The 17,582-nt window shown below is 40.9% G+C and overlaps 1 long non-coding RNA gene and 1 other non-coding gene across 3 annotated transcripts in view; one reads left to right on the forward strand and one right to left on the reverse strand.

The window, feature by feature from the left end:
• LOC140505266 (uncharacterized) overlaps nucleotides 1–17,582 on the forward strand; it is a 92,834-nt gene that overhangs the window by 60,838 nt on the left and 14,414 nt on the right. The gene's annotated exons all lie outside the window — the stretch shown is intronic.
• Nucleotides 13,368–13,470, reverse strand: LOC140509318 (U6 spliceosomal RNA). The gene has a single exon (XR_011968649.1). It is a non-coding gene; the product is annotated as a U6 spliceosomal RNA (small nuclear RNA).

Genomic DNA, 17,582 nt, shown 5'->3' on the forward strand with positions numbered 1-17,582 from the left:
TTTTCCAAGCTGCTTAATCCCTCATAATTGAATATTTTTATGCTAATGAGTGGTACTGTTAATCATGCCTCTGGGTAATGCCTGAAGGGACATTTTATTTCATTCTTTCCTGGGCCTTATGCCAATTTAGTCCCCCACATATCCCTCCATCTCTGAGGGGTGGACTTTGTCTAAGAGGGTTAAATTCAAATTAAGGGTAAAGAAAAACTTCCTGACCATCAGAGTTGAGAGATCTTCCAATGGGATGGATGGAGAAGATGATTAGATAATAATAATTTCCATTCATTCTGCACTTGACAGTACTTTCCTAAGAGGTCAATAGTGTAAACGTCATCCTTTGTTGTTATTCAGTTGGTAACAACTCTTTGTGACCCCATAGATGTTGTCCATGGGGTGTTTTTTGGCAACGATATGGGAATGGTTTGCCATTTCCTTCTCCAGATTATTTTCCAGATGAAGAAATTGAGGCAAACAGGGTTAAGTGACTTGTCCAGGGTCACACATCTAGTAAGCAGTTGAGAGCAAATTTGAACTCAGGTCTTCTCAATTTCAAGTCCAGTGCCCTTAGCATCACCTAGATGCCCCCAAAACATCATCGTACCCATGTTATAAATGATAAACCTAAGGCTGAATATGATTATATGATTTGTCCACAACTGTTAAATGATACAACCATGACTAGAAAGTAGGTCTTCTGATTTTCAGTCTAAAGTTCTGTATGTTACACTATGCACTCTTTTCTAGAGATTTCAAGAAGAGGAAGAACACCTTCCTCCCCTATACACTATGTCTGCCTAAATCAAGAGTTCTTAAACGTTTTTTATGTCATGGACCCCCTTTGACACGCTGGTGAAGTTGATGGACCCCTTCTTACAATAATATTTTGTTATCTACATTTATAATGGAAGGAAATAATAAATTTGAATTAGAGGTCAGGGAAAATAAATGTAGGATTTTTTTCTATATAAGTTCACAGACCCCTCAAAATCTTTCCACAAATTTTTGGGGTTCTGTGAACCTCAGTTTAATAACCTTGGTCTGAATGAACTTTCATGGCTCTGATGGACAGACAAGACTATCCCACAAGGGCCTTTCCTGCCTAGGGTGTTCATGCCTTATCCCACCGAGCAGGGCTCTAACTTCTTTGTCATATGCACTCCCAGGGGAGACTTTTAAAAAAAGGGGAGACCCTAGAAAATTTACCACCTGTTTAGAATTCAAAAGAAACTCTGGCAAAGTTAGCAAGAATATCATGGAAGAATGAAGGGGAGAAAGGCTCAATTGCCTGCAAAACTTCCATTAATCCAGTTTCAATGAAGGCTTTATTGGGGGCTGCACCACCCTGCAAGGAGCATTGTTTTCCCCCATTTCAAACCTGGGATTTCATTAAATTAAAAATACATAAAACCACAACCTTGTTTTCTTTCCATTTTAGTGTTCACAGAACTAGAAAGGATTGATATGCCAGTAATAGCGGACAAGAGGGAGAAGAATTTATGACCCCAGAAGTGCTGAGGCAAAGCAATAGGAAGAAGCCTTTACGTCTTTCTATTAAAGTAACTCATATTAAAAAGTAATAGAAGTTGGGGCGGCAGAGGCCTTACTTATTTCATCAGTGATGCCAACAGACAATGATTTGTCATAGCTGGAGAGCAGGAAACAATTGTCTCGCCCTTAAATGAGCCAACGCTTAGGGGTGGCATGCAAACAGAACGTGGTTCAGAAACAGAGGCAGATGGGCTCAGAGTGTCAGCAGCATCTCCTGGGAGAGTCCTGGCAGTTGGGATGGAGCACAGTCAAGATGCTTAGATTCAGTCAATGAACCAGAGTCTAGCCTAAAGCTGCTGCTGCTGTTTCTAAGATGTTCCTTCTGTGGTCAATAGGTATAGAATCAGTGGGGAACAGTCTGCAGAGGCTGTTTAGCCTCTGACTTCACTTTCAAGGTTAAAACCATCCATTGGAGACTCCCTTGCTTTCCTTCCTTTCCACTTAAGACTAGGTATCTAGGTATCTCCTCATTTTTTCCCTCCAGTCTTAGGGGAAGACGCAAGAATGTACAAACTCTCTCCCTGTCTTGAAAGAAACCTTCAGTTGACTTCCTTCTCCAGTTATCACCTGATTTCTCTTCTTTTTGCTGCCCGACTGCTTTGAAAATGAAGGGCAAACACAGACAGACAGGCTTCTATAATTGCTATATTCACTGTACCATTTCCTTATCAGTCAATCACTTCTGAATTCTTTATTTTCTGACTTCCATTCCAGACTCTATTCTCAAAACTACTTTTCTTCTGAGATCAAGAGTGACCTACATAATCATTAATATCCTGAGACCTCTTAGATCTCTCCATGGCCTTTGCCACTGTTGACCTTTTAGTCCCTCCTTAAAACCTCCTCTCTTTGACCTTCCATGATAATACACCATCCTCGCTTTAGCTTACATCTCTCCCCATTTGGATCATAGAAGCATAAAATGGAAAAACCTTTGAGATCACCTAATCCAGCCTTTTCATAGAAGAGAATACTATACCCAAGGTCATCTGGAAGTGGCAAAAGAAGCACCAGAACCTAGATGCACTGATTCCAAATCCAGAATTCTTTCCATTTCATCACACTACTGTTCCCCTCTGTCTACTTTTTTTTGGTTCCTTTACTTCTTCTCACTTACAAAATTAAGATTTCTCTATATAATTATTACATTTTATAAGTGGCCAACCTTAACTTCCTGCAATCTGGTGCCCATCCCTAGTATGAGGAAAACAATGTTAAAACTTAGGACTCATTAACTTATAATCAACTTTATGGATCTTTCTCTCTGGCTTATAGGAAATATAATATGATATATAATATAATGTAATATAATACCCCTCCACAATAGTAGGTGAGTCAAACCTACCACTTTAGCATTATTTCTTGCCTTCCCAATGCCTTCTGCATTCATGTGGCTCCTCTATTCACCATTCCTCAAACACATTTGTGCCTTCTTTTGGCTTCTTCTCTCTCCTACCACCACCTGAAATCCTCTTCCCATTGTTGGGCAGCAGAGTCAAGTGAAGGTTTTTTTCAGGATAGAGATCTGTTTGTATCTCCCTCTAAAACAGGAGGGAAGGATGAGAGGATGACAGAAAGCTAGAAAGAATGGAAATCAAGGAATACATAGCAGTTGGTCATGATTTTCTAAGTAATCTTTCCCTTATCTAAATCCCAGTGCATTTGATCAGGGTCTATCTTAAGCTTCACCTCCTTCAAGTAGAAGAGTTGGTGAAACTGGCTATTCTTGATTACTCCAGCCCACAGTAAAGGCATTTGAAATCATTAGTTTCAGAACTGGAAGGGACCTTAGAGGACATGTGGTCAAATCCCATACTAAAATAATAGTCAATAAACATTGATTAAGTACCTACTTTGTGTGAGGTACAATGCTAAGCAATGGGAATACAAAAAAAGACGCTAAAGACAGACCCTGACCTCTTACAATCTAATAAAGAAAGACCACACACACACACACACACACACACACACACACACACACACACACGCGCAGCTGAAAAGAGGGCAGGAGAGAGGAAAAGAAGGTACTTGATGCCTAGGCATGGTGGAGAAGTCAGTCAGAGAAGTTTTGCAGCCAGGTGAGAAATGAGGAGATCCCTGAGTTGAGCTCTCTCCTTAAAATGAAGGTTTGGAGATCATGGCCCCACCCTTCAATCAGAGAGTCAGAGTGTAGCAGGGCGAGGTAGAGTACTGGAATGATAGGATTTTGTCTGTTCTTTGTTGTTGCTGAGTAGTTTCTGTTCTGTCCAACTCTCCATGACCTCATTTGGGATTTTCTTGGCAAAGATACTGGAGTGGTTTGCCCTCTCCTCGCCTATATTTTACAAATAAGGAAACTGAAGCAAATAGGGTTAAATGACCTATCCAGGGTCACGCAGCTAGTTAAGTGTCTGAGGCCAGATTTGAACTCTGGAAGATGAGTCTTCCTGACTGTAGACCTGGCACTCTATCTACTGCACCATCTAGCTGTCCTGATTATCACAGTAATGAGTTTCAAAAATAATGAGCTAACAAAAATACCTGTTATTATGTTAGCAACAAATAATCATCTAACATCCACTCAAACACCTCTGGTGGTGGGTGGCGGGTGGTGGGTGGGGATTCACTCCCTTCCACAGTATCCATTGCACTTGTGGATTTCTCTCATTGCTTAGAAGTTGCTTTTTTTCTTACATAAAGCTGAGCTATACCATGTTATGACTTCTACCTATTGCTCTGAATTCAGTCCTCTGATCAAACAGAATATATTGAATCTCTCTTCCATAGGATAGATCTTTAAAGTTCTCTCCTCCAGACAAAACAAACATCTCCAATTCTTTTGATCCTCCTATAGGATATTACTTCAATATCCTTCTTGTCACCCTTTTCTGAATAAACTCTAGCTTGTCAGTGCTCTTCTTTAAATGAGATGCTAAGCACTGAACATAGTACTCTAGATATGTGTCTGACCAGGACAGAGTCTGGTACAAGTATTACCTCTGTTCTCATTGCTTCTCTTGAGGTAGCTTAAGGATAATATTACCTTTTTTTTTTAACCGTCATGTCACATTAACCCTGTACTGAGCTTGCAATCTGCTAAAGCTCACTGATTCCTATGACATTTATTTTCTTTTCTGTTCATTTGGAATATGTACTGCTATCAGTTAGCTTTCTTCTGGGTCAGTGTTATTTCCCCAGGCTGTATGTTGATTGAGGATAAAATAGATTTACCTTATGTTTTGAGTGAGTGAGATGGGAAGAAAGCAAAGACAGTGTCTGGTTATGACTTTTTTCCTTATCTCTACAGAACTCCCAAACCCATTTCCCACCCCAAAAAGAAACCCCTACAACCAAGATTCATTGAAAATACTTTTTCTTGAAAATAAGAACCATAAAAGCAAGATAGTGACAATATATATGAAAAAGGCTGCCAAAGATTGGGAAGAGAGGTGTGCCACACCCGAACAGAGGAAGGCAAAAAGGCATCCTAGCAATATTAGATGTCAAGTTAAATCTCAGACAAAGGAGTGGTCATCAAAAGAGTTTGGTAATGCTTTAAAAAACCCACAAATTTGATCAAAAAAGCTCCAAATAGATACATGACCTAGATATAAAAGGTCACACCATAAACGGATTAAGAAGAATAAGGAAGAAATTACTCATCAGATTTATAGAAAGAGGAAGAATTCATAACTGAACAACTAAAAAGAAGATAAGAGAAATACAACAGACAATTTTCATTACACAAGTTTTGAAAGTTACTGTGCAAACATGTCCAATGAAGCTTAGATGAGAAGGAAAACAGTTAACAAAGAAGAAAAAAAGCCTTTGATGAAAATCTCTCTGATAAAGGTCTCATGTCCAAAATATTAAAAAGAACTGATTCAAATCTATAAGAAAAGTCATCCCCCAATTGATAAATAGAGATGAACAGAGAGTTCTCAAGAGAAGAAATCCAAGTTTTCTATAGTGATATGAAAAAATTGCTCCAACTCATTCATTATTAATTAGAGAAATGGATATCAAAGCAACTTTGAGGTTCTATCTCACACCCATAAGATTAGCACAATCACAAAGGAAAAAAGATAAATGTTGGAACGGTTATTGGAAAACAGGTATATTAAGGAACTATTGATGTAGCGATGAATTAGTCCAGCAATTTTGGAAAACAATTAGGAACTATGCCCCCAAAGTTACTAAACTATGCATACCTTTTGACATAGCACCATCACTCAGAACTAGGCTTATTCCCAAAGGGAATCAAAGAAGGAAGAAATGTACTATTTGTACAAAAATATTTATAGTAGCTCTTTTTGTGGAGGTATAGACCTGGAAGCTTAGGGGCACCTATCATCTGGGGAATGGCTGAGCAAATTATGGCATATATACACAACTATTGTGTTGTAAGAAATAAACAAAACAAATGAAACAGATTGTTTTCAATTTAAATTTAAACAATTCTTTGTTTCAGAGAAACTGGGACAAATAGGGTTAAATGACTAGTAGTGCCTTAGCGAGTAAGTGTCTGAGACCAGATTTGAACTCACAAAGATAAGTCTTCCTCATTCCAGGCTTGACACTCTATCCTTGGTGCCACCTAGCTACACTTGATGAATTTTAAATATATTTAAATATTTTTAAATTTAATAATAAAAGGGGGGGCGGAACCAAGATGGCGGAGTAGAAAGACGCACATACACATAGCTCCGAACCCACAATCCACAAAACGGCCAGAGGGGACCAACCCACGGTGAATTCTGCACCCAGAGGCCACGGAATATTGGAGCAAGGGAGATTTCTGGTCCGGAGAGACCTGCAAACCTCTCACGGGGGGTCCTTCGCACTGTGGACTGGGCGCCGGGACTGGGAGCTGAGTGCAGCCCTGCAGCGGCCGCGAGACTGTGAGGAAAAGATCCGAGCGGGCTACGGAGATGGGATATCCTGTGGCCACGCGGGTCCCTCCACCCACAGAGGGACCTGCAAACCTCTCGCAAAAGGTCCGTCGCGCTGCAGACGCGGAGCCCAGCCCAGACCTGCGGAGGCTGCGGCTCCGAGAGGTACAGATCCGAGCAGGCTTCAGAGACGGGATCTCCAGCGGCGGCACAAGCCCCCCCACCCACAGGTGACGAGAGTTGGTGAGAAGGTCTCTTTGGCAGGTCGAGAGGGGAGTGGGGTGCACCCATGGCTCGGGCCCCCCTGGGAGATAGAAGCTGAGAGGCGGCTGCAGACAGGGGCTCCCCAAGCAGGCGGGAGCCTGGATCCATTGTGGAAGGTCTGTGCATAAACCCCCTGAGGGAACTGTGCCTGAGAGACAGCCCTGCCCCGACCTGACCATCTGAACTTAATTCTCACACTGAATAGCAGCCCTGCCCCTGCCAAAAGCCCTAAGGCTGGAAGCAGCATTTGAATCTCAGTCCCTAAACTCTGGCTGGGAGGACCAGGAGGCGAGGTGGGTGTGAGGAGAATATTCAGAGGTCAAGCCACTGGCTGGGGAGAATGCTCAGAAAAGGGAAAAGAAATAAAACTATTGAACGGTACTTTCTCGGAGAAAAGACACTTCCTCCCTTCCTTTCTGACGAGGAAGAACAATGCTTACCATCAGGCAAAGACACAGAAATCAAGGATTCTGTGTCCCAGCCCACCCAATGGGCTCAGGCCATGGAAGAGCTCAAAAAGAATTTTGAAAATCAAGTTAGAGAGGTGGAGGAAAAACTGGGAAGAGAAATGAGAGGGATGAAAGAGAAGCATGAAAAGCAGATCAGCTCCCTGCTAAAGGAGAACCAAAAAAATGTTGAAGAAATTAATACCTTGAAAACTAGCCTAACTCAATTGGCAAAAGAGGTTCAAAAGGCCAATGAGGAGAAGAATGCTTTCAAAAGCAGAATTAGTCAAATGGAAAAGGAGATTCAAAAGCTCACTGAAGAAAATAGATCTTTCAAAACTGGAATGGTACAGATGGACGCTAAGGACTTTTCGAGAAAGACAGATATCTCAGAACATAGCGTGAAGATTCGAAAAATGGAAGATAATGTGAAATATCTTATTGGAAAAACAACTGACCTGGAAAATAGAATCAGGAGAGACAATGTAAAAATTCTGGGACTACCTGAAAACCATGATCAAAAGAAGAGCCTAGACATCATCTTCCATGAAATTATCAAGGAAAACTGCCCTGAGATTCTAGAACCAGAGGGCAAAATAAATATTCAAGGAATCCGCAGAACACCGCCTGAAAGAGATCCAAAAAGAGAAACTCCTAGGAACATTGTGGCCAAATTCCAGAGTTCCCAGATCAAGGAGAAAATATTGCAAGCAGCTAGAAAGAAACAATTCAAGTATTGTGGAAATACAATCAGGATAACACAAGATCTAGCAGCCTCTACATTAAGGGATCGAAGGGAATGGAATAGGATATTCCAGAAGTCAAAGGAACTAGGACTAAAACCAAGAATCACCTACCCAGCAAAACTGAGTATAATACTTCAGGAGAAAAAATGGTCTTTCAATGAAATAGAGGATTTTCAAATTTTCTTGATGAAAAGACCAGAGCTGAAAAGAAAATTTGACTTTCAAACACAAGAATGAAGAGAACCATGAAAAGGTGAACAGCAAAGAGAAGTCATAAGGGACTTACTAAAGTTGAACTGTTTACATTCCTACATGGAAAGACAATATTTGTAACTCTTGAAACATTTCAGTATCTGGGTACTGGGTGGGAATACACACGCACACACATGCACAGACTCACACATACATAGAGACAGAGTGCACAGAGTGAATTGAAGAGGATGGGATCATATCTTAAAAAAAAAATGAAATCAAGAAGTGAGAGAGAAATATTGGGAGGAGAAAGGGAGAAGTTGAATGGGGCAAATTATCTCTCATAAAAGAGGCAAGCAAAAGACTTATTAGTGGAGGGATAAAGAGGGGAGGCAAGAGAAAAACATGAGGTCTATCTCATCACATTCCACTAAAGGAAAGAATAAAATGCACACTCATTTTGATAGGAAAACCTATCTCATAATACAGGAGAGTGGGGAACAGGGGCACAAGCAGGGTGGGGGGGAGGATGGAGGGGAGGGCATGGGGAGGAGAATGCAATCCGAGGTTGACACTCATGGGGAGGGAAAGGATCATAAGAGAATAGAAGTAATGGGGGACAGGATAGGATGGAGGGAAATATAGTTAGTCCTATACAACACAACTAGTATGGAAATCATTTGCAAAACTACACAGATTTGGCCTATATTGAATTGCTTGTCTTCCAAGGGGAAGGGGTGGAGAGGGAGGGAGCTAAAGAAGTTGGAACTCAAAGTGTTAGGATCAAATGTAATGTTCTTACCACTGGGAAATAAGAAATACAGGTTAAGGGGTCAAGAAAGCTATCGGGCCCTATAGGACAAAAGAGAAGACGGAGACAAGGGCAGGGAGGGAGGATAGAGGAGAGAGCAGATTGGTCACAGGGGCAATAAGAATGCGTGGGTTGGGGGGGGGGAGGGGATAAAAGGGGAGAAAATTTGTAACCCAAAATTTTGTGAAAATAAATGTTAAAAGTTAAATAAAAAAATTTAATAATAAAATATAATAATAATGTTTATAATTCAATGATAAAAATTAAACATATTTGAATAAGCATTTAAATATTTCTCTCTATATTTATATCTAAAAGTAACAGAGGAAGGCAAAGGGTGAACATCATTTTGTAAGTATTCTTGTGTCCTACCTGATTTATGTTGAGGGATAGAGCCAACTAGGACGCCCCTGGTTGGAGAGAGGAGAGTTTAATCTCTAAGTTACTATGTTTCCACAAAAGGCAAAAGTTTTCCACAGAAAGAGACAGATAGAGACACAGAGAGAAAGGTGGGAGAGTGAGGGAAGGAACACTGTAACTGAAATTCACTTTATTTTAATGGCAGATGTCAGGCCTTTCCAGAACACAGGTTTTGAGTTGAGAAGAGGGCATTTGACTCCTCTAACAAGTGGAAGAAGGAGGTGTAGACAATAAGGAATAAATCTATGGGACAGCAGGTAATGCAGCAGGAGAACGTCCCAGAAATGTTTAGTGGCCAGGAGAGAAATTTACTTTCTTTACCATTTTTCCTTAGGGTCAGTTCAACCAAAGTAATAATTTAATTCCACAGGTATTCATTGTGTTACCTCCAATAAGCCAAGCACTGTCTGGTGGGCCAAGGATATAAAGAAACACAAACGAAACAAAATCAAAAACAAAAAAAAAATGGTTTCTGCCCTCAAGGATCTTACATTGTTTTAGGCGTAATGCCACAGGTAAATACTAAATATATGCTTAGAAAAAGATAAAATAATTTCAAGCACAAGGGAGAGAGAGACAGACAGACAGACAGATAGAGGGAGAGGGAGAGGGAGAGAGAGAGGGAGAGAGAGACAGAGGGAGAACTCATGACTGGGGGGAAATGGGAAAGGAGGAGAGAGAGAAAACATAACTCTCTCTATAGGAGTCTGGGTCCTGAAGCAAAGGCACGCTTAGTCTCAGCTGGAGCCAAGATCCTGTACTGCAGTCTTCTTTAGCAGTGATTACCCCTCACCTTAGGGCAGATGATGATGAGGAGGAGGATGAGGATGAAGATGAGGAGGAGGAGGAGGAGGAGGAGGATGATTTTGTTGTTTAGTCATTTTCAAGTGTGTTTGATGCTTTGTGAAAAGCCCATTGAGAGTGTTCTTGGCAGAGATACTAGAGTCATTTGCCATTTCCTTTTCCAGCTCATTTTATAGCTGAGAAATCTGAGGCAAACACAGTTAAGTGACTTCCCCAGGTCACAAAGCTAGTAAGCTTCTAAAGTTGGATTTGAACTCCCAGAGATGTCTTCCTCACTCTCTGTCTAAACACTGAGCCATTTAGCTGCCCTAATTATAACAACAATTAGTATTTATATGCACTCTAATGTTTGGAAAGCACTTTACTAAAGTTATCCATCTCATTTGGTCCTCACAACAACAGGGTGGAGTAGTTGCTGTCATTATCCCTATTTTACATGTGACCCTGGAGTTCCAGCCTATTTGCACAAGACTCTCCTCACTGCTGGAGAATAATTACTCAGTAACCCATGCTTATAAGGCAGGGGCAGTTGGTGAGAGCTTTGGAGAGGAGAGATCTTGACTTTTCTGCCTTCCAGCTTCAAGCTAAGCATGATCCTGACTTTCTCTAGGGAGGAGTCTGGGATGGAAGGAAAGACTGATAAGAAGCTGACAGGTAGAGAAGCCAATATCTTGAGCTCCTTCCTGGCTCCTTGTTCCCTTCTGGTTTGTCTCCTTAGAACTTCGGGGAATTTCCTCCTGGTTGAGATGGGGAAATACTAGAGGTACTTGTTCCTCTACACGTTGGCTGCTTCCTTAGCATTTTTCTTTCCTTGGAGGAAATCCTCCCTTAAGAGAGCTGGGAACTGCATATTGTCCTCTCTAGATGAAAGACTAAAGAACTGGTATCTGTCACTGGCTAAGCTCTTGCTAATTTACACAGGCACAGTGTATCAAGCAGTCATTCTCCACCAGTGAGGAATGCCAGGTTACACATGGAGGAGAAAATTGAAACTGATAGAGGATATGTAATTTTCCTATTGTAATTAGTACATATCTGAAGTAGGATTCAAGCTCAAGTCTCCTAGACTCTATCCACCACACCAAATAGCTGACAACCTTTACCCTCTTCAGAGCTGGTGCAGTCTTCTTCCATTAGTACTGCTCCTGCTTGACCACAGAATAAGGGGTGGGGGGCTAAAGATGCCATTTACTATGTACATGATCTTTAAAAAGCCCTTTCACTTCTCCATCTGTAAAATGAATAGTTCAGGCAAGACTCCAAGGTCTCTTCCAATTCTGCTATTCTGTGAGTCTGTGACTTCGCACTTGGACCCCAGGATATCCCTAGTGACAGTTAGTGGAAAGCGTCTACTGATGCAGTGACAAGGACAAAGAATAAGTCTAATGCAGAGGGCCCTTCCCAAGTTCCTCTCTGTCTGAGGGAGGAGGAATGGGAGGGCGGCAGGAGGGGAGATGTCTGAGACCCTCCCCTGCAGGTTCTGGAACAGACTGTTGACAGGTCTGGCAGTAAGCCTGGTGGTGCTTTGTAGCCAGGGCCCCTCTGGTCAGAGACAGGGCCAGATGATATAGTGATTTTCATACACTGGATAAACATCCCATCCAACTAGCTGGAGGCCCCCAGACTCGTATTACTGTTGACATGAAGCAGATCTCTTTTCTCTAAACCACTGTTTACATTTTAGCCAAGTGTCCTACATAAATCTCAAGCTCAACCAGCAGCATACAGTATCAAACCGTAGCAAAACAGCACAACCAAAAATGACCTAATAAGGCATTTGCTCCAGAAACTGGGGGCATTCCCATGTGTGCAGCTGCCAAGGGGCACTGATAGGGCCTCTCTGCCCTCATTTAGGGTGTCAGGAAAAAATAGCACAGGGGGAACTGGGTCAAACAATAGGATTCTTTTAAAAGTACATCTGAACTAGGGTGATTCAAGTTGAATGAAAAATCTGGTTTGGGTCAGAGATGGGTTTAGGGGATGTTTGATGCTCTGGGTCAAGATCCTGATTTCCTGAGTCTAAAATCTGAAACTCCATCTGTCCAGCAGTTTAGAAAATAGAGGGTTTCAGCTTCAGTTCATTGGTTTACTAGGTGTCATTTCTGATGGAGGTAAGAGAGGGGAAGAAATCAGCCTCAAACAAACAAAATCTAAGACACTGGTCCAGCAAGGCATTTTGAGAAGTTGACATTTGGGTTTAGTTCAAGGATCAGCTGAAGAAAGCTGTTCAGTATGGTTTGAGGTTCCTGGTTCAGTTCAAGTCCAGGGTCAAATTCTCAAGGGATCAAAGGTCCTGGGAAAAGGAGGACACTTTGCTCAACCTTGGCACTAACAGCACAGGCTCCTTTAGTTTGATAAGGTTGAGGATGTAAATTTTTTTTTCTCAGTATTTAGTTTAATTAAAAGATATATCATTAAACACCAAAGACCAAACCAAATTGTTTTCTTACAGACATAAGAAATTACAAAGAGATTTCCAAAAACTAGCTTACCAAATGTTATAATCAGAATTCCATACAGAGAAATTAATGAAAAAATCATAATTCATATTTACTGAGTACTTTAAAATCTGCAAAAGATTCTTTTGGTAGGTGCTATTATTATTCCCATTTTACAGATAAAACAACACTGAGGCTCAAAGAAGTTGATTGCCTTGCCCAAGATCACAAGGGTCATATCAGAGGTAGAATTCAAACCTTGATATTACTGATTCCCAAACCCAGAATTCTACCCATCATGTTATATAGATAAGGTGAAAGAAGTCCCAGGCTCTCAGTGATGAAGATGATGAGGATAGCTAGCATTTCCATAACATTTTATGTTTTACAATGTACTTTACATTTAATATCTCTTTTGATCCTCATAACTCTAATAGATAGGTGCTATTATTTTTCCCATTTTTTAGATGAGAAGGCTGAGGGTAAGAGAGGTTAAATGAATTGTAGAAACTCACAGAACTAGTAAGTATCTGAGGCTGGATTCCACTCCAAGTCTAGCACTCTATCCACTAAGCAAACTAACCTCAAATCTATATCTCATGATACTACAAATTTTTATGTGGCTGGTCAATTTTGAGTCTATTGTTTTAGATTTATAGAAGGTTTAACTTGTCAAGGTCCTTAAAGTTTGTCTAGTGGATCTAAACATCCAGTTGAAGGAACTGAGGCCCAGAAAGTCTTGCATTGTGATTTCTCTGGATCACAAGCTTTGTCAACAGAGAAGTCATGCCTTATGTTTTGTATCACCAGGCATTGTCTGTCTTAGAAAAAATATGAAACGCTTCGCGAATCTGCATGTCATCCTTTGCTCAGGGCCATGCTAATCTTCTCTGTCTTGTTCCAATTTTAGTTTATGTGCTGCTGAAGCAAGCAGGAGGATGTAAAATTTTTAAAATCAAATTTAAAAATTCAATTTAAAAATCCCTGTTGCCTTGGAGTCTCAGTCCCTGGGTATAAAACTGTCTCCCTTTCTTTTTTTCTGACTCCACACTCCGCCTTTTGTTTGCATTAAATAGCCTAATCCAGAATGTTTGGGGCTTTGGTTGTTTGGATGTTGTTGTTATAGTATTAAACCAATAATGCAAAATAAAGGGAGCAGAGGAGATCCCCTGTGGGGAATGGTAAGGGGAGAGGGCATTCTTATGCTAGATGCATTGGACCTGATGTGAAAAAAAAAACAACCACAATCCAGCAAGCTGGCTTTCCCATTGGGTCTCTTGTTAGTTAGATCTGGGCTTGATGTTGGGCATGACTAAATGACTACTGCCATCTAGTGGCTTTGGAGGCCTCCATGATTCCAATACCAAATGGAGAAGTAGTGAGAGATCCCTCTTTCTTTAACTAAGGAACAGTGGCAGTGATTAGGAGGAATCAGTTAAACGCTATGCATCCTGCAGCAGGTATGAGAGCAATGGATTCAATCCTTTGGGGGCTGCCTCAGACTAAAATTCTACTTTTCTCACCTCCAGCTGACCTCACCATTTTCCCTCCATCCCAACCCTATACTTGCTCCAAACTTTCTCATTTCTCTGCATGGCATCACCCTATCTTCCTGGTTAGTAAAGCTTGGAACCTTAGGGTCCAACCTTTGATTGCTCTCATTTTCTTCCCTTTCCCACCATCCAATCAGACTCCAAATCCTCCTAATGCTTCTTCCATGACATCTCTTGAATTCATCTCCTCTTCTATCCATCCACTCTAATTCAAGTCCTCATCACTCTTGCTCAGACTATTGTTACAGTCTCCCAAATAGCTTTTCTTATTCCAGTCTGATCTGTCCATTTCTCTGCCAAAGCAATCTTCCTTATACCTAGTCCTGATCATTGCCCACCACCTTGCACACAAACCTTCACTGGATTCCTCTAGTGCCTGTAAGATAAAACATTAACTCCTTCAGTTTTATGTCCAAGGTCAGTTAAATTAAATGAGTACTTATTAAAAGACTTCCATGAATAGAACCTTTGATTATACCCACGTTTTTAGGAATGGGAATAGGATGAGAAGCCAGAAAAAGAAGGAAGGGGCAATCAGGGAAGCAAAAAGAGACACATGTGCATGTAGCTTCCCAGAAGCCAAGGGAAAAGAGAATTCCAAGAAGAAAAAGGTCTTTAATGGTGCCTGATACTATAGAGAGATCAAGGAGATTAAGGACTGGAAAAGAAACTGTTGGATTTGTTGATAAGGTCATTATAGTACTTGGAAAGTACTTGGAAAGGACAGTTTCAGTAAATTGCTGGGGATGAAAGCCATGTTTCAATGGCTTACGACTCAATAGTGAAGAAGTGGTTGTAGTAGTAGTAAGCATAAACTACAATTTCTGAAAATTTGGCCCTGAAAAGAAGTAGGAAAAATTACACGACTGTTTGAGAAAGTAGCACTAATTGCATCAGGACATCTAAGCTCTTTGATTTGTATTATAGGAACTCCTTCCAATGGCACAGATTGTATAGAAAGTCTGTGACTGGCTGGTTCACATAATTAGTGAGGGTCAAGACAGAATTTGTACCCTGGTCTTCTGACTCCAAGACCCACTCTACCATGATGCATCTCCAGTTAGAGCAAAGAAAGGGCATTTCAGAAGCATATTTTCAATCTGTGGATAAGAATCAGTAAAAATGGAAAAATTAAAACTGTGTGAGATTAAGGAATGAGAGGAAAAGGGATTAAAGGTAGAGGTGGAAAGGTTAGCTTTGGCAAAGAGGAAGAAGACTTCTTGCTCAGGGAATGGAGAGAAACGTACAAGGATGGACAAGGACATTAAGGAGTTTGGAGGAGAAGAGCCAATTCACATTGTATAGCTTCAGTCTTCCGTAAATAGGCGAGATAGTCATATGCTGAAAAGGAATGGAGGAGACTGGGAGCTTAAGGAAAGAATATAAGGCTTGAAACAGCTGTAAGGAGGAGTTTGAGAGTCAATAGGAGATGAATTAATAGATATACATGGGACAGGAAGGCTCAGTTGAGGTTGGATAGAACAAATTGGTAGTGGACCTAGTCAGCAATTTTCATGATTTGTTTGGGCAAAGTTCCACAACTTGGAGAAGGAGCAAAGAAGACAGATGGTGGGAGTTACCTAGAATTGGAGATTAGCAGAATGGCAATGGTGAAAGGTCAAGGGGGCAGGAGATTTGACGGTGGAGAAAAGAGCAATGCTGAAATAGCTGATTATAGGATTAAGACTGTTTAGGGAGGAAAATGAGGCCAGAATATAATTGGTGGGTTGGAAGAATATGGAGGAATCAAGGACCTTTACAATTTGGCTCCAGACAATCTTCCTGGTCTTTTTTCAAACTTTACATTCCAACAAAATTAAACTACAACCTGTTCTCTGACCTCACCCTGCTTTCTCACACCTTTGGATATTTGCTCACATTTTCTCCCATGTCTACTGAAATTTTCTTTTTTCCAAGCTGCAGTTCAAGTACCATCTCCTCTGTAAAGCCTTTCCTAATCTCACCCACTAAAAATGACTCCCTTATCTTTGGATGTCTCATGCTATTTCATTTGACCTCTTCTAGATGCATTTCATATTCTAAACTGTAGCCCTGAGACTCACAAGTCCCTTCACGATTCTGAGAAGCCTCATTTTTCCCCAGATTCATTGTGTTGTGTTGGGGCATCAACAATGCAAAACAAGATCTACTAATAGTGTCTTTATACCACACCACACAAAACACACATAAATTCAAAAGCACAGAAATATTCAGACAGATTCAGGTTAAAAAAAAAGCAAGTGAATCAGATATTCAGAATTTTCTACCTCGTGCACAAATGGCAGCTATCTCCCATACCTCCAGGGTAGTAATGACTGGGAATGGGAATGAAATTCCCATTCGATCCTTCTGCTTGCTACAACAAAAACCCATGTTCCATTCAGACTCCTGATCATAGAGTGAAGTAAGTATCTGACACTACCTGCCTCAGTTTGTTTCTCTATAGTATCATGAGAAGCAGTGGAGTATAGTAATTAGAAAGTTGGCCTTACAGTCAAGTCCTCTCTCTGGAACATTCTGATGGGACCCTGGGCAAGTCTCCTAATGTCTCAGTGCTCTAGTCAAGTCTCTGAAACTACAAATGACTGTTTTCTAAAGTTTGCACCTATCTGAGCCAATCCTGCAATCAGATGAATTGAACCCTTGCAGTCTCACCATCCAGAGAGCTCTGCCCACATCATAACCGAGGATCAAGTGAAGCAGAGCTGGAGCCTAGCCATAAAAGACAGAGACAATCTCTTCAAATGGTTTGCACATGCATCTTTTCTTACTAGACTATGAGCTCTTTGCTGGCACACAGATGCTGATTTAGTTATCTTACTGCTGTTGATATCAAAACCTGATTCTAGAATTCAATGCAATTTGATAAGTATTTGCTAGCTGACGACAATGTGCAAAGCACTGTGTAGATACATCAGCTGTAGAAACAAAGATAGAAACTGAGACTGTGGAGGATTAAATGACTTGCCTCCAAGGTCACACAACTAGAAAACTGAGGAAACATGAATCTATGTCATCCTGATTCTATTATTAAATGCAACAGATCAAAAGATAGCTCACCTGGAGTTTCTAGTTATCGTAAGGATCAAGTCACACCTACTGCCTGCCTAGACAAGTCACTAATTGTGTAGAAATTGGTTATTGAAAGAGATGAAAAACCCAAGTAGTAGTTGAGTCAATGGCCTTGTAAAGATCCAGCCAAAATCAATCTTAAGATTTGGGTGTGATCTGAAATGATTTTCTCTTTTGTTTGTTGTGTTTTCCCATTCTTCTAGAATTCTTCCCCTTCCTCCCTTCTGCCCCCAGCTTTCATGTAACTGTCCCACTCTTGAAATAGACCAACATTTAATTTACAGACTTCCTTGGGAGGCAGTGAGCTACCCATCACTGGGGGTCTTCATGAGGTTAGATGACTATTTGTCAGGGATGTTACATATGGTATTCCTACCCAGGTCTAGATTTGTCTAGATGTCTTCAGAGGAATCTTTC

The sequence above is a fragment of the Notamacropus eugenii genome, chromosome 5 (genome assembly GCF_028372415.1).
Source record: "Notamacropus eugenii isolate mMacEug1 chromosome 5, mMacEug1.pri_v2, whole genome shotgun sequence".
Lineage (NCBI taxonomy): Eukaryota > Metazoa > Chordata > Mammalia > Diprotodontia > Macropodidae > Notamacropus > Notamacropus eugenii.